The 19,463-nt window shown below is 42.2% G+C and overlaps 1 protein-coding gene across 3 annotated transcripts in view; it reads left to right on the forward strand.

Moving 5' to 3' along the window:
- Positions 1 to 19,463, forward strand: part of ABCG2 (ATP binding cassette subfamily G member 2 (JR blood group)) — a 127,588-nt gene that overhangs the window by 43,765 nt on the left and 64,360 nt on the right. Inside the window, exon 1 of one of the 3 annotated variants that reach the window (XM_068975749.1) lies at positions 18,673 to 18,784. The exons of the other annotated variants lie outside the window; for them this stretch is intronic. The gene's annotated coding sequence lies outside the window, so the exon portion shown is untranslated. Of the gene's footprint in view, positions 1 to 18,672; positions 18,785 to 19,463 lie in introns of those variants that run through there. 3 annotated transcript variants of the gene reach the window in all.

Raw genomic sequence — 19,463 nt, forward strand, 5'->3', positions numbered from 1 at the left:
CACTCTAAAGAAAACTAAACCACTATCCCTTGTGAATATAGATGCAAAAGTCCTCAATACTCGCAAATTGAATTGAGCACCATATTAAATGGATTATATGCCATGACCAGGTAGGATTTAACCCTGGAATATGAGGATGGCTCAACATAGGAAAATCAATGTAATACACCATATTAACATAATGAAGGGAAGAAGTTACATGATCATCTTAATTGATGCAGAAAGAGCATTTGACAAAATTCAGTACCTTTCATGATTTAAAAAAAAAAAGAAACCTCAAACTAGAAGTAGAAGGATACTTCCTTAACCTAAGGGCCATATGTGAAAAGCCCATAGCTAACATCTTACTCAATGGTGAAAGACAAAGCCTTTTCCCTAAAATTAAGAATGAGACAAAGATGCCTCCTTTTGTCACTTCTATTCAACAAAGGCTTCCCAAGTGGCTCCATGATAAAGAATCCGCCTGCCAAGCAGGAGACGTGGGTTCAATTCCTGGGTCCAATCCCTGGGTTGGGAAGATCCCCTGGAGAAGGAAATGTGACCCACTCCAGTGTTCTTGCCTGAAGAATCCCAGGGACAGCAGAGCCTGGTGGGCTGCCGTCTATGGGGTCGCACAGAATTGGACACGACTGAAGTGACTTAGCAATAGCAGCAGCAGCAGCCAGTCTTTTTGCCTGGGAAATCCCATGAACAGATGTGAATTTTTTTTTTTCACTCATTTTTTAAAACTTCTGAACTGTTTGAATCACTTGAAATGAGACACATAATTCTTATATTAAAAAAGAATTTTTAAATAAATGAAGTTCCCAAAGGGTCAGTTAGTCAGTTTAACTTTCTATGTTAAGGATAGTTGTCAAAAAAGATACCCCACTAGATGAAGTTTTTTCTTCCAACTCTGAAAATATGCTATTAACATCATACAAATCTTTTTCCAGTCTTGCAGTGGTTTCAAGTGAGTACATCCCCCCGCCCCTCTCCCATACGATGTTTAGAAATGAATGGCACCCCACTCCAGTACTCTTGCCTGGAAAATCCCACGGACGGAGGAGCCTGGTAGGCTGCAGTCCATGGGGTCGCCAAGAGTCAGACACGACTGAGTGACTTCACTTTCACTTTTTACTTTCATGCATTGGAGAAGGAAATGGCAACCCACTCCAGTGTTCTTGCTTGGAGAATCCCAGGGATGGCGGAGCCTGATGGGCTGCCGTCTATGGGGTCGCACAGAGTTGGACAGAACTGAAGTGACTTAGCAGCAGCAGTACCCTTTTTGGTGGTCATAATGTCTGAGGGTTGCTATTGGCATGTAGTGGTCATAGGCCAAGGAGGGAAAGCGTACTGTAAAGTAAGCAATAGTGTCATATTGAAGAAATCATTTGCCAAATCTATTCTTAGAATGATTTTTTCCTATGCTTCTTTCTAAAGTTTTATAGTTTTAGCTCTCAGGTTTATTTCTTTTATCCATCTTATTAGTTTTCTGTCTGTGGTGTAAGGAAAGTTTCCATATTCATTCTTTTGCACATAGATTTAGTTTTCTCAACACCGTTTTTTAAAATTGAAATATAATTGGTACACAATATTATTTAGTTTTAGGTGTACTATCTAGTGACTTGACATTTGCATATATTACGAAATGATTGCCATGACAAGTCTAATAACCATCTCTCATTCAAAATTATTACAATATTGTTAACCATATATACCGTATATTACATCCCCATGGCTTATTTATTTTATAACCTGGTATTTGTACCTCTTAATCTCCTCCATCTATTTCTTCCCCACCCTCCATTCTGGCAACCACCCTTTGTTCTCTGAGTCTATGAGTCTGTTTTCAGTTTTGTGTTTGTTTTTTAGATTACACATATACATGAGAGTATACAGTATTTGTCTTTCTCCGTCTGATTTATTTCACTTAGCATAACACTCCATAGACCCACTCATGTTGTTGCAAATGGCAAGATTATTTTCATGACTGTGTAGTTTTCCACTTAATACATATACCACATCTTCTTTATCCATTCATCTTTTGATGGACACTTAGGTTGCTTCCATATCTTGGCAATTGTAAATATTGCTACTGTGAACATTGGAGTTCATGCATTTTTTTGAATTGTTTTTGGTTTTCTTTGAGGGGAGGGGTGAGTATATACCCAGGAGTGGAATTATTGGGTCATAAAATAGTTCTATTTTTAGTTTTGTGATAAACCTTTGTACTGTTTTCCACAGAAGCTGCACCAATTTACATTCCCACCAACAATGTGCAAAGCAAAGCTTCCCTTTTCTCCACATTGGGTGATAATTTTTATCTTTCAATATTTTAAATATATCACTCCACCTTCTCTTGCTCTATAGAGTTTCTGCTGAGAAATCTGCAGATAGCTTAATGGGGGTATCTTTGTAGGTTACTATCTTTTGTCCCCTGTGTGTGTTAGTCACTTGGTCGTGTCCGACTCTGCAACCGCATGGACAGTAGCCACCAGTTTCCTTTGTCCATGGAATTCTCTAGGCAAGAATACTGGAGTGGGTTGCCATTCACATTTCCAGGGGATCTTCCTGACCCCACGGATTGAATCCAGATCTCCTGCATTGCAGGCAGATTCTTTACCAACTGAGCCACAAGGGAATAGCTATCTTTAAAATTCTTTCTTTATTATTAAATTCTGTCTTGGAGAAGATTCTTTTGCATCAAGATAATTAGGTATTCTGTTAACTTGGTAGACTTGTATATCCAGTTCCTTCCCCAGCTTTAGGATGTTCTCAGCTGCTATTTCTTTAAATAAGCTTTCTGCTCCATTTTCTCCCTCTTCTCCTGGGATACCCATTTTCTTTATGTTGTCTTCTCTAATGGAGTTGGATAGAGTTTCTTCAATTTCTTAAGATCTTGGCTCTTTCTCCTCTTCTGCCTAAATCACTTCTAGATTTCTATCTTTGAGCTCACTAATTTTCTCTTCTTTGTGGGAAATGGAATTTCCCAATACTTCTAATGCATTCTCCATCCCATTTTTTGAGTTCTTTAGCTCCGCAGCTTGTTTGGTCCTTTTTTAAAGTTTCAGTCTCTTTGATAAAGTATTGGTTCATTCCTTACTTTTATTCCTAGGCTCACTAAACTGCCTTCTGAGCTTTCTCATGCCTGTTGAGTTGTTCACTATGGCTATTTTTAATTCTTTGTCGTTTAGATCACAATCTTCCTTGACTTCAAGTTTGGTCATTTTCTTTTTGTGATACTGTGTGACTGGCTTTTCTCACAGTGTTTGATGAGTTGTTTCTCTGCTGGTGCATTTGAAGTAGCAAACCCATTTCTAATTTAGATGAAGTTTTGTTTACTTGGGCTTCCCTGGTGGCTCAGAGGTTAAAAGCATCTGCCTGCAATGCGGGAGACCTGGGTTCGATCCCTGGGAAGATCCCCTGGAGAAGGAAATGGCAACCCACTCCAGTATTCTTGCCTGGAGAATCCCCTGGACAGAGGAGCCTGATGGGCTACAGTGCATGGGTTCCCAAAGAGCTGGACACGACTGAGCAACTTTGCTTTGTTTACTTAGAGTCTAACAATTCAACAGATTGGTAATTAGAGGTCTTCTGTTTTTTAGTAGATATGGCACAAGTTTTCGGTTTTTCTTGCTGCGGTGACTCGGACAATATTTGAGAACTGGCACTTTCCACCCTCCACTGCCTTTGCCAGAGGTGTCACAGGTGCCCTCCGTGGTCTCTGCTTGTGCCTCTGGGCTCATTGGTGCCCTGCTGATGTTGGCACCATTGCTGTCACTGTCATTGCTGCCAGGGGCACTGGGATGGGGGGTGCCCCACTGTGTCTGGGGTCACCTGGTTAGCCTCAGCAGGAGGGGTGGGTGGGAGAAGCTGGGGTCAGACAGGTGCCTCCACCACCGCTGGGGCTGTCAGGTTTGTAGGCACCACCATGGGCAGGGGGATGAGGATCACGGGCACCACCATGGCTTGAGGGACCGGAGTCATGGGCCCTGCTACTACTGCTGCCTGGTCTGCCATGACCAGGAAGCCATATGCGCTGCCTGCACAGCTGCTGCCTGGCTCTCTGGGACTGCAGGCTCAGCCATTTCAGAGGAGAAGCTGGGGTTGTAGGCACTGCCGCCACTGTTACCCTAGTTCCACCTCCTGTGTGTGTTCCAAACCACCCACCTTCAGATTTACAGATGTGTGGGTCTCTCCAGCATCCTGGTAGTTTGAGCAGAGGCAAGTTATGGATGTCTTACTAGTTGGAAAGTGAGGGGGAGAAATAAAGCATCTTACACTGCCATGATGCTGATGTTACTCTCCAGCAATTTTTGAAATCAGAAAGTGTGAGAACTCCACTTTGTTCTTCATTTTCAAGATTCCTTTGGGTATTTGGGGTCCCTTGAGATTCATGTGAATTTTAGGATGAGTTTTTCTATTTCTGCAAAAACACATTGGGATTTAGAGAGTAATTGGATTCAATCTGTGTATCATTTTGGGTAGTATTGTCATTTTAACAATCTTAAGTCTCCAATCCATGAATACATGATGTCTTTCCATTCATTTATGTTTTCTTTAATTTATTATAGCAATGTCTTATAGTTTACAGTGTACAAGTCTTTCACTTTGTTGGTTAAATTTATTTTATTCTTTTTGAAGCTATTATAAATGAAATTGTTTTCTTAATTTCATTTTCAGATTGTTCATTGCTAGAGTATAGAAAATCAACTGATTTTTATGTATTGACTTTGTATGCTGAAACTTTGATGAATTTATTAGCTCTAACAGTTTTTTTTTTGTGTGTGAAATCTTTAGCATTTTCTTCATAAAAAATAATATCACCTATTAACAGAAATCATTTTATTTCCTTCAAGTCTGGTTGCCTCTCTTTTTCTTGCCTAATTTGCTTTGGCTACAACTTCCAGTACCATGTTGAAGATTGTTGTTGTTGTAGTCGCTAAGTTTTGTCCAACTCTTTTGCAACCCTATGGACTATAGCCTGTCAGGATCAATTGGCAGCCCACCTGCCAGTGCAGGAGACATGGGTTTGATCCCTGATCTGGGAAGATCCCACATGCCGCAGAGTAACTAAGCCTATGCACCACAACTATTGAGCCTGTGTTCCAGAGCCCGGGAGCCACAACTACTGAGCTCAGGTGCTTCCGTTATAGAAGCCCGTGTGCCATAGAGCCTGTGCTCTGCAGCAAGAGAAGCTGCGGCAATGAGAAGTCCACGTACTGCAGCTACAGAGTAGCCTCCACTTGCTACAGCTAGAGAAAAAGACCAGGCATCAAGGAAGACCCAGCACAGCCAAAAATAAATAAATAAATTATTAAATTATTTTTTAAAAAGTTGGTGAAAGATGAATATTTGAGATAAAATGAAAATTACTAAGATCTACATCTTCAGACATGAAAGAAAATATTTATGAAATAAAATTATTTGTTGTCTGAAATTTGTTTCAAAATAATCTGTGGGAAAGGGGGAGAAAAGAGGAGTATCAGTGAAATGAAAATTGACTACCAGTTGAGATTAGCACATAGTCATTCATCATACTGATCTTTCTACTTGTGAAATGCTTGGAAATTTTCATGTGTGTGGGTTTAATCATTCAGTCATGTTCTACTCTTTGAGACTGTAGACTTCCAGGCTCCTCTGTCCATGGAATTCTCCAGGCAAGAATACTGGAGTTGGTAACCATTCCCTTCTGCAGGGGATCTTCCCGACACAGGGATTGAACCTGGGTCTCCTACATTGCAGGCAGATTCTTTACTGTCTGAGCCACTACAGTGGTAAGAAAAAGTGAAAAAGATGACAGATACATTTGAGAATTTCTAGTTTCAGCAATATTGCAGAGTTAAGAGGCCCTGAAACTACTCAGCTACATAATATCTAAAAATACTTGATAAAATATTAAAACCACTCTTATTTTTTAACTTAAACTTTTTATTTTCCATTGAGATATAGCCAATTAACAATATAGTGATAGCTTCAGGTGAACAGTGAAAGGACTCAGCCGTATATATACATGTATCCATTCTCCCCCAAACTCCCCTCCCATCCAGGCTGCCACATAACACTGAGCAGAGTTCCATGTGCTATATAGTAGGTCCTTGTTGAAAATATTGAAACCACTCTTACTTGACTGGATGATTCCCACTAAGATCAGAATGGAGTACAGACTAGGCAAGTAAACTAAATTTTAGAGCCTTGGATACTCTGAGACCTACAGTATTCTGACACTCTGAACTGCATTGCACAGAGGGGACAGAAGCAAAGCCTGAACTCACGTAGAAGGGAAGCATAATACCTACATCTAAGAGAGGTACACCCTCAGAACGGGTGAACTAAAGGTGAACCACAAGAACGTGTTTCTGTGTTGGACTGGGCTATGAATGAAAGTTAAAAAAAAAAAACCCAACATTTTCTTTGAGAACTTTTTCTACTGGCTAGATGTCACATAGTTTGGGACTCAGTCCACATATTTTGCCTGGTCCCAAAACACAAGCCTATAATTTAAAGAGTATCAAGTTAGGTACTATCCCCAGGTGCCTGAGAGAAGTAAAAATAGACTTTTCCAGATGAGCATACCCTCAAACAGGCCTCAGAGAATTCCTGGAGACAGTCAACAAAAAGCTCACAGTAAAAAGTATAAAACAAAAATCAAGCAAGCCATAGTTAGCAAACCCAGTACCACAGAGAGTTCAACTGTTATAATTAATTATCAGAATTAAACTAAAAAAGTCTGCTGGAAATGCTTTTAGATTTAAAAAGGACATTGAAAACATGAGCAAAAATAGGACACTAATGATTAGGCCAATTTGAAGAAGAACAAAATATTACTCTTAGAAATTAAAAAAAAACTTACCGAAATTAAGGATTCAAATGGATAGAAAGTTAAAATAAAGATTAATGGAAAGAAAGAGCAACCCACCCCAGTATTCTTGCCTGGGAAAGCCCATGGACAGAGGAGCCTGGTGGGCTACAGTCCATGGGGTCTCCAAGAGTCGGACATGACTTAGCAACTAAACAACAACAACAGATAGAGAATTAGTGACTGGGAGGATATGTCTGAGGAAGTTATCCAAGGTATAGCCACAGGGGGGTAAGATGTGGAAATATGAAAGGGGGATTAAAAAACAAGAAGGAGTAGGAAGAAGGGCCATCAGACTGTTACGTGTCTTCCTTTTCCTACAATGGAGCAACCCATTGGCTACATCCCTAGCCAGCGCTTAGTTGTACTTTTATTTTTTAATTTTGGGATTAACATGATTTATTTCATTATCAGTCTTACAAATTACTGAGGTTGGGTAAGGCCTGGATTGTAGCTTCAATTTCACACTTTTGTTGAGGAACAGCCTGTTAGTGAACAGAAGGCCGTGGAGGTGCCACAGTTCATCCAGCAGTGTTAGAGACCTTCTCAGAGGCAGCAGGTGAGACCAGGCACATCACAGTCAGAGGTCCACTCCAGCAGCTCTCGGGGTCCACTGCCTCCCCCCACCCACCCTGCTCTGTGGAGGCACAGAGGCCCCTAGAGGCACCAGGGAGACACGATGGGCTGAGGGGCTTCACCATCAGGTGGTGTGTCTCTGCCTCAAGACCATCCATACCACACATCCACAGGCACTCTCTCCCACCATCTACACTCTTTTTATTTATTTTTAAAACTAGTGTATTTTTAAAAATATACTTTTATTTGGCTGCGACGGTCCTAGTTGCAGCAATGGGATCTTCAGTCTTCACTGAGGCATGCAGGATCTTTAGTGGTGGCATGTGGGATCTAGTTCCCCAATCAGGGATCAAACCTGGACCCCCTGCATTGGCAGTGAGGAGTTGTTGCACCACCAGGGAAGTCCCACTCCACCCTTTTATAAGTGGGCAGCCTCATCCCTGCCTGGGCTTCAAGCAGAGTGCCTGGTTCTGGTCCCCAGCTTTTTGTCAGTGGAGTCCCCTTTATTTACCCAAATTCTTTACCCCCATTACCTGTTTCTGGACTCAAGACCTTCAACCCACAAGCTTGGTAATTCTCGCCACTTTGGATTTCTTTCATGGAGATATTCATCTTGGTTTTGCAACTGCCTGGATTTTCTTGTTTTTCTTCTTTTATTTTGATCCATTGTGACTGAGTAGGATTTTGAAGGGTGAACAAATTTATTTTACATTCTCTCTCCAAAGAAATCTTTTAGCAGTTTTTGCATAATCCCACTATGCTTCAGTTTCATCTTCAAGATAAAAATTTTAACAGAACCCACCTAAAGGCATTGTTTTGAAGATCAAATGAGATTTAGAAAAAACTGCACAAAACCTAAAGGCACTTAGAACATTGCCTAGCAAGTACCAAGTACTCAATAAACATTAGCTACTACTATTGGTATTGGGGAAAGATTGAGGCTACCTTATGTTTTCCAAATATACATTATTTTATTGTCTTTATTCAACCCTTTGACATAGGTATTATCACCCTTAATTTGAAGTAAAGAAATTGAGGCACCCAAGGGTCAAATAGCAAAAGCTGTAGAGGTGAGATGAACCTTGGGTACATCTAGACTGGCTGTTGACTTTGTTATAATTAATGTATATTTCTTGGTCTAATATGAGTGATGACATGGAGAAGACTAAAATCTCATTCTGGATGAAGTTATAAGCTTTGGCTCTGTTGACATCATCTGTTATAATAGATGGCATGACAACCAGAAGTGAAAAAAGTCTAAGGCATTATATAATGGATGCTGTGTCATTTAATGCTCATTACACTTTAACTTCAGTTGCTCCTACGAATGAATTCTTGTCTCTACAGTCAATAAAATGTTATAGTAGTCAGTAAGGGATCATATGAAAAAGGTCAGTCTCAATAAACCCTTCTCCACTTTTACAACATTCAGGTCAGGATGGATAAGCCCCTGAATCACATAAGATAAACTCACTTTTATTATTCAGTCAATAAATATTTATCAAGTATCTGTTGTGTTCAAGGCTCTGAGCGAGGCAACATTTAGGAAATACACTGAGGTGGGGGACATACTTTCTACTTTCGTAATTCCCTTTAACGACCCACAAGACATTCCAGCTTCTTTGTCTCTCACATTCAATGTTTTATCTGTTACTAGGACTGTAAATTCTTCCCTATGGTGTTTCTTTCCTCACAAATTTTTTTCCACCATAAAACTCTAGTTCAGTCTATTTTTTTCATTTCCAGACTGTTCACTGCTTTCCCACATCCGCCATCCATCATATACGTAAACAGATTACTCTTCCTAAAACCACTTTGACAGTGTCATCCCTCTGCATTAAACTTTCAATGATTTCTCACTCTCAAGATAAATCTGCACTCTTGGTTTGGCCTTAGGGCCTCCACATTTGGCCTTAGAAGATTCTCTTACATTTCTGTTAATATGTTTATGAGAATACAGCGATTGAGCTACTCTTCGGTGAAGAACTTCCATGAACAAATGCTGTATACGTGTTCTGCAATGATGAAACCTACTTAATCAACTTGTTTTAATCTAGCATCTCATCTTTCTTTTCCACATATCGTGCGTTCATAAAATCTTTTGTTTAAGTAAACGTTTAAATTGCAGTATAACATACATACAGAAAAAGCAAAGAAAATCTTAAGTAAACAATCTGATGTATATTTAAAAAGTGAACATACCTGTATATCTGCCACCCTAACCTCTTTATCTCTCTCTGTCTATGTATATGTGTATACATATTTTTATATTTGTTTATTATCAATATCCCAAAAGTTTCCATTATGTTCTACCCTAGTCATTGTCCTCTCCAAAGATAACTACTCATCTCACTTTTATCACCAAACGTGAGTATTGTTTATTTGGTTTTTTTGGGGGGGGCTTGTTTATTTTTATTGAAATATAATTGACATATAACAAATACACACACAAATATATATATGCATATATTTGATCTGAGTAACAGATATACAAGTGTGTTTACTTTGTAAATATACATCAAGCTGTTTACTTAGATTTTCTGTACATTTTCTATATGTGTATTATACTTCAGTGAAAAAGTTTAAAGACTTTATAGATATGTGAACTTTGGTTTGGTGAACTCTCAACGTTTAAACTTTCAGTCTATTTTTCAAGGACAAATGTTACATCTTCTGCCCCACTTTCTAACTCTGCAGATTAATTATCTGTACCTAATTATATACACTTCCCCCTCTACTATGCTTATTTTTTAATTATATACATTTCCCCCTCTACTATGCTTATTTTTAGGGCTTGACTACCTCTGTGAACTTTACAACCAAATGAATTATTTGGTCTCTTGTCTGCTACATAAAGAAAATTATTAGAATCAAGGTGATCTGGCTTCACATCTGGCCTCAACACCTCCACCACACCCTGCTCTCTCACCACTCCCCCCTCCCCCCCATTATGCTGTCTCTCTGTATTAATGCCAGCCTCTTTTCTCCATACCCATAAAAGACACTGATAATTGGTTTTTGGTGTTTCTCTTCTTTCTAAGATGGTCACTACCTCGGCAGAGTCTGTGTTTATTTAGATGACCAAGCCATCAGCCTAGCTTTTGTGTTCTTTGATCTCAACTTAACCTTCAGTGTAGGCAGAATTCTAAAGATCCCCATCTCCCCCCAGGGTCCAAGGTTCCACTGGTCACTTAACCAAGCATTACTCTGGGAACTGCTCTGAGGAATTTTGAAGTTGTGATAGAAGTTCCAAATGCGTTCACCCCAAAATAGTGAGATTATCTAGATGGGCCTGAGGTAATCACACAAGCCCTTTAAAAAGAGGGAGATAAAATCTGAGAGAAGTTTGAGGACGTGCTTTGAGATGAGGAGTCACATGAGAAGGAATGTGGGCAGCCTGAAGAAGATGGTTGACTGTCAGCAAGGAAACACAGACCTCAGTCCTAAAACTACAAAATGGATTCTGCCAACAATCGGTCCTTAGCAGATCCTTCAGATGGAAGTCTTCAGATAAGAATCCAGCTGACCGACTGGATTGAATGCATGATAGCCTAAGCAGAGCCCAACCTAGCCCACCTAGATTCCTGACCTCCAGAATTGTGAAATAATAAATGAGTATTGCTTTAAGATGCTAAACTGATGCCAAGTTCTTATTCAGCACTAGAAGACAGACCTTTCTTCCATTTCTGTAATTCAACTGTCATGTTCAAATCATGGGACCTTGTCAAGCCTGGATTGCTAATATTATAGGCCAGTTTCCTAATCAGTGACTTCACCCTCTGGTTTCAGCTCTTCAGCCTCCAAGTGACCCTAATTTAGGTCCCCTCACCACCTCTCTCTTCTTGCCTTCACTTTTCTGTGATGAATCACTTAACCTGCTCAAACTCTTGCTCTATTTTTCTGTTGCTTTACCCACCCAGCAAAACCACATCCTCAAATTTATTCAGCCTCCTAACCTGCTCTTGGAGAAGGCAATGGCACCCCACTCCAGTACTCTTGCCTGGAAAATCCCATGGACGGAGGAGCCTGGTAGGCTGCAGTCCATGGGGTCGCTAAGAGTCGGACACGACTGAACGACTTCATTTTGACTTTCACTTTCATGCATTGGAGAAGGAAATGGCAACCCACTCCAGTATTCTTGCCTAGAGAATCCCAGGGATGGGGAAGCCTGGTGGGCTGCCGTCTATGGGGTCGCACAGAGTCGGACACGACTGAAGCGACTTAGCAGCAACCTGCTCTAGCTTTACGTCTCTGTGATTGGGAAAGCCATGTCCATTTGTAACTCTGATGTCAGTACATTTATAGAATCCAGTCTTAGGGGTCTTGGTGCTCAGCAATCTCTCTTTAGGTCCCTTGGAAGAAAAACTTTGTCTACCAATTTAGGTTTAGTGGTGGTCGGGGAGGAGCTGAAAGTTAATTGACAACAGATTAAAGGAAAAAAGATAAGGTCCTGGGGTTTATAGACCAGTTTAATAGGAGAAAGTGGGATGGGGAGAAAGGGATTCTATGGGAAAACAAAGGACTTTTAGGAAAGACAAGTAGGCTGTTAGGGAAAGAAGCAAAGATAGTTCTTTCAGTTTTCTCTCTTTTCCGTAATTAAAACATTTATCTACATGAGGACACATCTTGACTCCCTCCCTTTTGGCCACAACTTAAAAATATATAATATTTGCTTTTCTTTTCTAATTCCCCTGAATTCTAAACCCATTCTGCTTTCTAAGTTACCTGATTAACCACCTTTTCTTCTTTATGGCTTGGCTTCTTGGCATGCACACCTATTCTGGCCTAATTTAAACCAAACAAGAAATATTTCCTCTGAGCCCCAAGATACTCTTTAGATATATGGCTTTCTCTCACCTTCCTTTTATAGTGAGATTTTTTTGAAAGTGTTGTTTATACCCTGTTTCTATTTAGAGACTAACTGTTCTCTCACTGAATTGATCGAAGGCCCCTGGTAGCTGATAAGCGGAGCCATGGTGGGGGGTCATGGTGCATACAGCCTTTTGCACTGGTTTTTATTTGCTTCAACTTAAGTAGTAGTGAAAATAAATACACTGGGAGCCAATACAGATATTATATTCCCAAATGCCCCCAGGGCTATAATAAGCCCTGCCTGACACCTGACATCTCACATGCTAGTAAAGTAATGCTCAAAATTCTCCAAGCCAGGCTTCAACAATACATGAACTGTGAACTTCCAGATGTTCAAGCTGGTTTTAGAAAAGGCAGAGAAACCAGAGATCACATTGCCGAACATTCATTGGATCATCAAAAAAGCAAGAGAGTTCCAGAAAAACATCTGCTGCTGCTAAGTCGCTTCAGTCGTGTCCAACTCTGTGCGACCCCATAGATGGCAGCCCACCAGGCTCCGCCATCCCTGGGATTCTCCAGGTGAGAACACTGGAGTGGGTTGCCATTTCCTTCTCCAATGCATGAAAGTGAAAAGTGAAAGTGAAGTACCTCTGTTGTGTCCGACTCTTCGCGACCCCATGGACTGCAGCATACCAGGCTCCTCTGTCCATGGGATTTTCCGGGCAAGAGTACTGGAGTGGGTTGCCATTGCCTTCTCTGAGAAATACATCTACTTCTGCTTTATTGACTATGCCAAAGCCTTTGACTGTGTGGATCACAATAAACTGTGGAAAATTCCTCAAGAGATGGGAATACCAGACCACCTAACCTGCCTCTTGAGAAATCTGTATGCAGGTCAGGAAGCAACAGTTAGAACTGGACATGGAACAACAGACTGGTTCCACATAGGAAAAGGAGTATGTCAAGGCTGTATATTGTCACCCTGCTTATTTAACTTCTATGCAGAGAGTACATCATGAGAAATGCTGGGCTGGATGAAGCATAAGCTGAAATCAAGATTGCTGGGAGAAATATCAATAACCTCAGATATGCAGATGACACCACCCTTACAGCAGAAAGTGAAGAACTAAAGAGCCTCTTGATGAAAGTGAAGGAGGAGAGTGAAAAAGTTGGCTTAAAGCTCAGCATTCAGAAAATTAAGATAATGGCATCCGGTCCCATCACTTCATGGCAAATAGATGGGGAAACAGTGGAAACAGTGGCAGACTTTATTTTTTGTGGGCTCCAAAATCACTGCAGATGGTGACTGCAGCCATGAAATTAAAACATGTTTACTCCTTGGAAGAAATGTTATGACCAATCTAGACTGTGTATTAAAAAGCAGAGACATTACTTTGCCAACAAAGATCCATCTAGTCAAGGCTATGGTTTTTCCAGTAGTCATGTATGGATGTGAGAGTTGGACTATAAAGAAAGCTGAGCGCCGAAGAATTGATGCTTTTGAACTGTGGTGTTGGAGAAGACTCTTGAGAGTCCCTTGGACTGCAAGGAGATCCAACCAGTCCATCCTAAAGGAAATCAGTCTTGAATGTTCATTGGAAGGACTGATGTTGAAGCTGAAACTCTAGTACTTTGGCTACCTGATGTGAAGAACTGACTCATTGGAAAAGACCCTGATGCTGGGAAAGATTGAAGGTGGGAGGAGAAGTGGATGACAGAGGATGCGATGGTTGGATGGCATCACTGACTTAATGGACATGAATTTGAGTAAATTCCAGGAATTGGTGCTGGACAGGGAGGCCTGGCGTGTTGCAGTCCATGGTGTCGCAAAGAGTTGGACGTGACTGAGCGACTGAACTGACACCTGAATTTGCTAAGGAGGAACTGTGTTCTCTAAGTGGTGAACACATTAAGGAATGGGCCAAGTCCTTACCACTTCCTTGCAATTGGTAGTGAGGCAAGCAGATAGAGAGAGCTCAAGGGGGCTGGGAGAGGTTTGGAGGATATTAAGAATTCTATGAGAAGGATGAAGAGAGCTTCTCATAGGTCCATATAAGAGCTTTGATAATAGAGTTGACTGACTGATGGTGTTATAGGCCCAGGAAGCTTGTTCCTTTAATGAGAAGACTGTTTTTGATTTTTACTTTCATTGCCATTCTGTATAATAAATCATGCTTTTTATACTTTATCAACATTAAGTTAATTTGTTTATTAACTTTATTAATAAAGTTCATCAACATTAAGTTTATCAACATTAAGTTGATATCAACTCATCTGTTGCTGACATTCCATCAAGCACTGATACCCCTGTGAAAGCCATACAAGCAAACACCTTTCACTGGTGTGATGATTGGAAAGGAGTATTAGGCTCCCTCCCTGCCCCCACTGCAAAATCTCCCCGTTATTTTCAGAGTTTTCAAAAGGGTGGCTCAAGTGAATTTATGAATAAGACTATTGGCTTCCCTCCTGAAGGCATTTTTTCTGAAACATCTAGTTGTGCCTATGTGCACTGCCTACAGAAATGCATGGTGACACCTTGGCCCTTCTAGTGCTCATTTAAGATCACCAATGATACCACTCTAATGGCCAAAAGCAAAGAGGAATTAAAGAGCCTCTTGATGAGGGTGAAAGAGGAGAGTGAAAAAGCTGGCTTAAAATTTAACATTCAAAAAACTAAGATCATGGTATCTAGTACCATCACTTCGTGGCAAATAGATCGGTAAAAATGTAAATGGTGACAGATTTTATTTTCTTGGGCTCCAAAATCATTGTGAATGGTGACTGCAGCCATGAAATTAAAAGAATGTGCTTCTTGGAAGAAAAGCTATGACAAACCTAGACAGCATATTAAAAAGCAGAGATATCACTTTGTGAACAAAGGTCCATATAGTCAAAGCTATGGTTTTTCCAATAGTCTGTGACTGGGAAAGATTGATGGCAGGAGGAGAAGGGGGAGACAGAGGATGAGATGGCTAGATGGCATCACCAACTGAGACATGCGTTTGGGCAAACTCCAGGAGATAGTGAAAAACTGGGAAGCCTGATGTGCTGTAGTTCATAGGGATGCAAGGAGTCAGATACAGCTTAGCTACTGAACAACGATAATGATGTGTGTCAAAGGTGTGAACTCCTGTTGACCTCAGAGCTTTCAGTTGGGAAATCCTGACTTTGATAAGCCTATGATTTGACTGTAAGGCATGTAAAACATGACTATGACTTCAAGGGCAGAATCAAATAGAACTGAGCACAAAGCAATCTTAAATTGTTGGGAGACTGAATTTGGCACCAACTTTTTGTGGGAAATTTAGCTATATGTATTTCAAAACTTTTAAATGAGCATACCTTTTGCCTCAGCAAGTCCCTGTCTGGAATTTACCTGAGTGTGTGTGTAATGACAGAGCTTATGAAGATATTTTGTGAATAATAGGAAGATTGGTTAAAGTACATAACAAACACTGAATACCATGTGCCCATTAAATATAAAGTTGTAGAAAGATTTTGAATGACAGGGAACCATGTTGCAAAATAGCAGTTTTACAAAATATTAATAGTAATAGCTACCATCTAGCGTGTGTGTGCACTCAGTTGTGTCCAACTCTCCACAAAGCCCGCCAGGCTTCTCTGTTCATAGAATTTTCCAGGCAAGAGTACTGGTATGGGTTGCTGTTTCCTACTCCAGGGGAGCTTGCTGACCCAAGGATTGAACCTTGGTCTCTTGCCTTTCCTGCATTCAGTTCACTTCAGTTGCTCAGTCGTGTCCAACTCTTTGTGACTCCATGGACTGCAGCACACCAGGCCTCCCTGTCCATCACCAACTCCCGGAGTTTACTCAAACTCATGTCCATTGAGTCAGTGATGCCATCCAACCATCTCATTCTCTCCCCTTCTCCTCCCACCTTCAATCTTTCCCAGCATCAGGGTCTTTTCAAATGAGTCAGCTCTTCATATCAGATAGCCAAAGTATTAGAGTTTCAGCTTCAACATCAGTCCTTCCAATGAACACTCAGGACTGATTTCCTTTAGGATGGACTCCTGCATTGGCCAGCGGATTCTTTATCACTGAGCTACCTAGGAAGCCCCAGCATCTATTAAGTGCTATGCAGTCCACGGGGTCGCTAAAAGTCAGACATTACTGAGAGACTTCACTTTGACTTTTCACTTTTATGCATTGGAGAAGGGAATGGCAACCCACTCCAGTGTTCTTGCCTAGAGAATCCCAGGGATGGGGGAGCCTGATGGGCTGCCGTCTATGGGGTCGTACAGAGTCGGACATGACTGAAGCGACTTAGCAGTAGCAATGAAATCACATACATTATCAGTGCTTTATACACATTGTCTTATTTAATGTAACTATCCTGAGAGATCCTTTCCCCTGATTACCAATAACCACTTAAGGACTAAAGAACTAGTTCAGGTCTCCAGGATTTGGAGAGCCAGAATTCAGACTATCTGACTATCTGGCAGACTTTCTGACTCCAGAGGTGATGATGTTCATTCCTGTACTTTGTATACAAGTCCATTTTTGTTTTTTAAGAAAATATGTATGCAGAGAAAAAGACTAAAAGCAGATGGTATGTGGCTGGTGGGTACAGATGATTTTCATCTATTTCTTGATATGTAATAAGAGAGGGACAAAAAGCTTAGTTAAATGGAAAGAAAAAAGTGTTAGATTAAGAACACATCTAGGGACTTCCCTGGTGGTTTAGTGGTTAAGACTCCATGCTCCCACTGCAGGAAGCATTGGTTTGATCCCTGCCTGGAACTAAGATCTTCTTTGGCTGAAACAGTGGGTGCTGTGGGGTCAAAAAAAAAAAAAAAAAGAGAATACATTCAGTAGTTGTTCCAATAACCAGGCACTATAAATACTGGGCTTCCCTGGTGGCTCAGAGGTTAAAGCATCTGCCTGCAATGTGGGAGACCTGGGTTCAATCCCTGGGTCGGGAAGATCCCCTGGAGAAGGAAATGGCAACCCACTCCAGTATTCTTGCCTAGAGAATCCCATGGAGGGAGGAGCCTGGTAGGCTATAGTCTACAGGGTCTCAAAGAGTCTGACCCAAAAAGTCGGACGGGACTGAGGTACTTCACTTCACTTGATAAATACTGGGCATATTAAAAAGCAGAGGCATTACTTTGTCAACAAAAGGTCCGTCTAGTCAAGGATATGGTTTTTCCAGTGGTCATGTATGGATGTGAGAGTTGGACTGTGAAGAAGGCTGAGCGACAAACTGTGGCTTTGGAGAAGACTCTTGAGAGTCCCTTGGACTGCAAGGAGATCCAACCACTCCATTTTGAAGATCAACCCTGGGATTTCTTTGGAGGGAATGATGCTGAAGCTGAAACTCCAGTACTTTGGCCACCTCATGCGAAGAGTTGACTCATTGGAAAAGACTCTGATGCTGGCAGGGATTGGGGGCAGGAGGAGAAGGGGACGACAGAGGATGAGATGGCTGGATGGCATCACTGACTTGATGGAGGTGAGTCTGAGTGAACTCCGGGAGTTGGTGATGGACAGGGAGGCCCGGCGTGCTGCGATTCATGGGATCGCGAAGAGTCGGACACGGCTGAGCGACTGAACTGAGGCAGATTCTTTACCACTGAGCCACCTGTGAAGCTTAGCCCAAAGTAAAATGTTAACTTAAAACGACTATTTCTTTATAATGCAATGCAATTATGAAATGCTGGCTTCAATGTTAAATTTTTGAACAGAATTTGATAGCAATGATCCGCTTGAGAAAGCATTAGGAAGAGGTTATGAACTCTTTTCCTGAATCTGCACGCTCTTACAGCTTTTCTACACGATCGGAGTATTGAATAGATGCATGTATTACAGGATTGTGAGGAACATATTTAAACTATTCATTGTAATGATTTCATTCAAAAAAAAATTTTTCCCCGTCCGGACACCCTTAGATTTGGTTCCTGATTTTGTTGGCCCTGGGACGCGGGGACCTCATTTCTCAGAAGCTCATTCATTAGAGACCGCCTACTTGCCCCGGGGGTGGACAATGTGTGTGACAGGAAAAAAACCTCGGTGCCAGGGTCCCCTGGTACTTAGGGGTGTGGGACACTGGCAGTGGCTAAATCCGCCCATGTCAGACCAGGTATTGATCCGCCCGGGTAGCATTTTGTGGTCTCCAGGGGTACTCCCCACTGTCTATTTCATACCAGCCCCGGAAGCAGGATTTGTAGCTTTGTCCCCGCAAGCCCAGGGATAGTCATTTCCCTGACCCCTTCTCCGCGGCCGGCTGACGGTCAGGTCCAGTACCTGGCTGGGTCCACTGATGACGGTTGCGTGCTCTCAGCCCAGACTCCGGGCGCTTATCGCAGCCAGGCAGGCAGCGCCACGCCTTTCACGGGCCCTCGCCCGAGGGAACAGGGGCGCGAGGGAGGGGCCGCTGCCGGGCGCTGTCCCGGTCAGCAGTCTAAAGCTTGCGAGGTGAAGCTGGAGTCGGTGCTGCGCTCGCTCGTCGGCCCTCGACCGCCGGCTCGCCGCCCGCTCTCTCCGACGTGACGGTAACCCGGGGCCAGTGCCTTCCCAGGTCAGCCGCTGCGCCGGTGAGTGCGGGGTGCTAGTGGGGCGCGCGGGCGCGGTGGGTGGGCTGCCGCCGGGGGTCGTGGGCGTCGGTCGGGGAAAGTCGCCCCCGGCCGGGCTTTGCCGCCAGCGCGGGCTGTGTCCTGAATCCCACACCGTTACTGGGCGAATCCCGAGCGCGCGAGACGCTAGAGGGAGTCTCCGGTGGTCAGATAGGGACTGGGGAGACGCTGGAAGGAGGAAAGGAGCCAGAGAGTTTTTGTAAAAGCTTTTCACCATTTAGGAAGCACTGTACGGATGCCTGATGTCATTGTTAAGTAGGAGCTGCTTCCGTAGGAGGGTGTATTTGGGAGGTCCAGCTGACTCAGCGTTTTATATAAATGTTAGTGCTCTGCCTCTGAGCACAGCAGCTCCTGAGATTGAAGCCCTCGGTTAAAACTGAACCGCTAACTGAGTGAGTAAATTGTGAAAACCGTTTGGAATATGTGGCATGAAAGGTCCGTGGCTATTGTGTGTGCATTTGGTAGGCAATAGAAAACTGTACAATTGAAATGACTGGGTTTTAATTATTCCCTCTCAGTTTCATTTGAAAGTGAGTATGAAACAGACTGAAAATTTAGACTCCCCTAAATTTGGACCCCTCCTCCAGAAAACATCTCCTTGGTGCAACCGATTTCGTGTCTGGTAGTGTGCAGTCCACGG

Source organism: Capricornis sumatraensis, chromosome 7 (genome assembly GCF_032405125.1).
Source record: "Capricornis sumatraensis isolate serow.1 chromosome 7, serow.2, whole genome shotgun sequence".
NCBI classification, from domain to species: Eukaryota; Metazoa; Chordata; class Mammalia; order Artiodactyla; family Bovidae; genus Capricornis; species Capricornis sumatraensis.